Source organism: Montipora capricornis, chromosome 4 (assembly GCF_036669925.1).
Source record: "Montipora capricornis isolate CH-2021 chromosome 4, ASM3666992v2, whole genome shotgun sequence".
NCBI classification, from domain to species: domain Eukaryota; kingdom Metazoa; phylum Cnidaria; class Anthozoa; order Scleractinia; family Acroporidae; genus Montipora; species Montipora capricornis.
This window is the reverse complement of record NC_090886.1, coordinates 53506987-53511986: the sequence shown is the minus strand read 5'-3', so window position 1 is coordinate 53511986 and position 5000 is coordinate 53506987. Positions and strand designations below refer to the sequence as shown.

General features: G+C 39.2%; 1 protein-coding gene across 2 annotated transcripts in view; it reads right to left on the bottom strand.

Moving 5' to 3' along the window:
• Positions 1–2273, bottom strand: part of LOC138047436 (holothin acyltransferase-like) — a 36816-nt gene extending 34543 nt beyond the window's left edge. For both annotated transcript variants that reach the window (XM_068894287.1, XM_068894288.1), the window contains exon 1: positions 2182–2273. The gene's annotated coding sequence lies outside the window, so the exon portion shown is untranslated. The remainder of the gene's footprint in view (positions 1–2181) is intronic.
• Between the last annotated feature and the right edge of the window lie 2727 nt (positions 2274–5000).

The window sequence follows — 5000 nt, the reverse complement described above, 5'->3', positions numbered from 1 at the left end:
ACTGCTTCGCACTTATACAAACATTATAGAAATAATAAGACCTATAGAAATTCAACTGAACTCAGCAAACACGTATGGTCGCTAAAAGATAACAACATAGAGCATGAAATTACATGGCAAATTGTTTGCCGCGCTAAACCGTACAGCAGTTCAACTAAACGTTGTAATTTATGCTTGAGCGAGAAATTTGTCATTATCTGTGAACCGGAGCGATGTACGTTGAACAAAAGAAACGAGTTAGTATCGTCAGGCACTGAGGGACCGAGCGAAGGCGCTACAACAGAACAATTAGCTTAGCACCTAAACACCAACATGTATGTAAATTTACGTAGTGTTTGGGATAAATTAAGTGCGAAGCAGTGTGAATAAAACTCTTGAAGAGTGAGGCTTTAAGCCTTACGAAACAGGCTTGTAGGGTAATCACCGTGTAGCTATGTTTTAATTCTCACAGCCCTCTATATATATATATATATATATAGAGAGAGAGACAGACAGACAGACAGACTGCATATATAGACTAACTGCAGACAGTACTGTTTCGGCCTTCTGCGCCTCATCAGTGCCGTGCTGATGTCTAGGATGGAGGTTAAGCTTTTAACTTTGTACGTTATAATTCTCTGTTCGTTTCCTTGCCGTTACAAAACAACAACATGAAAACGCCAGATTCTGCGTATTTGAGAGAACGTGAACTACGACGGCGAATTTTCTGAACTTCTTTTTCAAACTTTGACGCTGTGTTACTTATTCTTTTTGGAGTATCTCTGACAGCGATAGACGTGATAGACAAACTGAATGAATCTAAATTCTCGTGAGATTAATAGGTTAAATATAAAGTGTCCTAGGCATTGTTGTCATTGTTGCTTAAACACGGCATGAATATTCCGGGTGTGGGGGTGTGGGGTAGGGGATGAGGGGTGGGGTAGGGGTGAGGGGTAGGGTATAGGGGGTGAAGAACACAATAGCTGTAACAACCCAAACCTTTACAAAAATGCTAACCTTACGCCTAAACACCATGCTTCACCATGCTTCACCCCCATGCTTCACCCCCAACCGCCTCACCCCTTATCCCTCATCCCCGGAATAGTCATGCCGCTTAAACTCCCTTTTGCTGTCTGATAAAACTAAGGAGAAAACGGTAAAATGGTAAAAACCTTTCTCACCGAGCAGGGAACCTCTGTCTCGCAGGGTAAGAGAGTGAATCACAGGCGTCCCAAGCTCAGTATGAGGGAATATAAGGATTTTTATGGGAAGACAAGACTTGAGACCTGACAAGATAATTTTATACAAAAATTCGCAATTAAAAAGCCCAACCTTATTGCCATTGTGGGTCGCTTCCTTCCTGTGTTTTTTTCCAAATTTGACGCAAATTGAGCCCTTATCACTTCCTCGGTTGTTAAAGGTCATAATAAAGTACCAAGGCTAAACAATCAATTCTCACAAGCCCACCAAATTCATTCAAATATTCCTGGTTAAAATGGTTTCAATTCCACCGTACAATTCAAGGGCAAAGGTTTTTCTTTCATTTCAATCCGCTAGAAGTGCAAATTGAAACCCTGTCAGCGATGTCAGGCGGCTGTTAGTATCCCAAACGAATCGATAAAACGATTAAAAAGAGCCTCTTGAAAAATCAATACCACACGGCGACCAGTTGTTTGTCCTCACAGGAAGGAAGCGACCCACAATGGCGATAAGGCAAGGGTTTTTAATTGAGATATTTTTTGTAAGATTATCTTGTCAGTTTTCAGGTCTTGTCTTCCCATACAATTCCTTATATTCCCTCATACTGAGCCTGGGGGGCCTGTGAGTGAATTCTTACAAAACGAAAACTAAATAGTCCTAACACCAAACACTCAGGAGTCTACAGCCAAATAAGCATATTCCAAAACACAAGAATACGAATTTATGCTAAATTTTGTATCGTGCGTATTATGTTCTTTCCATTACAAGACCAGGGGCCCGTTTCTCGAAAGTCCCGTAAACTTTTCTGGCCAGAAAAGCAATTTGAAAAACTACGATCCACTTATCCTGAAAAGCTGATCTGCTAACAGGTTTTCGTTATCAGAGAAAAGAAACCTATCAACGCGTTTTATGTCACCCGAAACACGCCCAAAATGTTCCGGGACTTTCGAGAAACAGATGTGCTGTACAACCACACCCGATAAGAATCAAAACAAAACTTACCTCCGGTATCGAACTCTCAGAGTTTGGGAGTAGATTGTTTGCGTGTTAATCTATCTAAAAGTATCTGCAAATCCACTGAAGACCTCCGTCGGTATTAAACAATATGGTCTGCAATCATTGCAGGGATGGTTATAAGTGGTTGGTTGGGTTCACCGATTTTTAAAGAAACATGCGTTTCGGTTCAAAAGTTGCTGACTCAAGTGTGTCCACTTCCTAAGAAAATAAACTTCCGTACTACTCATGTAGAAACATACTTCTTGTAAATAAGTTCTTCCTTCTTTGCATTTCCTTTTAGAACCTATATTGTTCAAGGATCTAACAAGAAAACCAACTGGTTCATTTAGCTTCTTTGCTTGCCCATTATTGCTGCTATATATTTAATTATAAATTGCAAACCTACTAGACCGTAAAAAAAAGAAAAAAATGTACACCGACAAAAGCATAATAAAGATTTATTCATTTATTTTATTTTATTTATTTAATCAAGTTGCCAACAAAGGCAAGTTGACAACACAATTAATAGAACATTAAATCCCCTGCAAGGTGTATCACCCACCAAACCAACACAATAAACATAAAAACTAGCTACACCAATCCCCACACGCTGGTAATTTCTAAGAAGAAAAAATCAACAAGAACATCTAACTAACTTATTAATCCTACGACTTTTACGAGAGACAAGTTTGAAAGTACGAGCGTCATCAGCATCGAATACAACACGTAATCTTATTCTTAAAAACATTAACATTAGATTCAGATTTTAGATCAGAGGGTAAGGCATAAACATTATTAAAGAAAACCCCCGAAGCACCGCGGCGGGCGAGCTCCCTGTACAAAAGGAAACGTAATTATCAATGCCAACATTTATATACCCTAGTTTGCATTTAAAAAAGAAAAATATCTAATTATTATTATTATTATTGTTCATTATTATTCATTATTATTAAAAGGGTTGTAAACTCTCGAAATAAACCCGACTTCTTGAGTGTTCTCTTTTACGTTTTGTAGACTCTAAGGCACCAATTCATCATTATCCCTCGAGGGTACTCTACACGTGAAAGACATATTTGCTCTCACAAATAAACGAAAAAAACTAATTTCTTATACATATGCATGCTTCAAGAATAGATCAGTTATGACGAAAGGAAAAGAGAGAAACGTTTACAGGATGCGTTATATATATAGACCTCTTTCATAATGGCGGCCAAATAAAATATTCTTTTGTGTAAAGGCTAATAAGCCTTAACGCCCGTGCAAACGCTCGCAACATTGTTGGGCACAACATGTTGCGAGCGTTTGCACACCATGTTGTATGTTGTTGTGTGTTGTTGCGACTTGTTGGAAGTTGTTGAATGAAGTTTGAAACTGGTCAAACTTCAGAGCCGTACTAGCCTCGCTACGACGAGCAAATTTCAAAAGAATTTTTGTTTCAAAATGACGGCAGTAGGTCTAATTGACAAAAAGACAAAAGAATGTAAAAGGGGTCGCCATTTATGAAAATGAACGGTTCCAAAATGTTTTAATCACGGATTAAAGGGGAACTGTCATGCGATGACATGCGCAGTATTTTTCACACGCGGAGATTTTAACAGACTTTAATTTTTTTGCTTTTTCTGTTTAAGTCTAGACTAAATACGACTTAAGAAAAGCATTAAAATGTATATTTATCTATTATCGATGATTTGGAGTCCAAGAAATAAAAGCGAACACAAATATCATGCCAAACAAGGACAGTAGAAGAACAGTAGTATAGAGTGCTTTAATTACTTGTAATCGTCGTTTACGCAAAAGCATTTCCAACGGTCATCTTTCTTTAGCCACACCCACAGATAACACATCTTCACCTCATACTATCAGCCACACTTCCAAGTGTAAAAGGTCTCGTCGCAAAAACACAAAACCACTCAAAAACCGCCTTAACAAAACCAATCTTCCTCATCTGTGGTCAATCTTTCTAATGTCACGCTCTCACCAACGACGAAACTCAACTGTTAGCTAAAGGGCTTATTTTTTGCCCCAACCCCCGACGTATCAACCGGTGCGAGGTTAACACGGGTTTCAACGAATTTGCCAGACGTATGCGCATTACTGAATTCTTTCACGACAGCACTACTGACAATATATCCAAGAGATGCTGCTCTTTATGCATTCCTTCAAGCCATTAAAAATGATCTTCTTACAACCAAACCGAGGCGCATCGTTGACAATGTTCCAACAGCCCAACCACACGCAATACGCAAACTCAAAAACAGACAAGACATTGTTATCAAATCAGCTGACAAAGGCTTGGCGACTGTAATAATGGATAAAACTTGGTACCTGGACGAATATTACCGACAACGCAACAACCCCACCTTTTACGAACGACAAGATAACGACTGACTGACACCATACAAAAACGAGTTACACAATAAATAAGATGAATGTTCGACAAAGGACTTATTGACAAGAAAAACAGACAGTACCTCCTCCGGACGCTTTTATATTCTACCTAAAATTCATAAAGCTGACAATCCCGGACGTCCTATAGTCTCTTCTAACAGTCACCCCACTGGTGTGCACTTTACCGTCATATATCAAAGACACAAGTGATTTCCTCAACAAACTTGCTTCTCTCAACAGACTTCCTCACAACGCTATACTTGTCTCACTTGACGTAACATCACTATACACCAACATACCACATAACAGTTTCCTTCAAAAACGCGCCAATCCACGCATCCCTCCAGAGGGTCACCTCGCAGCTCTTACAAGGTCTCACCTGATTTGAGACCACCCTTGAGGTTTAACAAAAGAACAAATAACAGAAACAATGGACC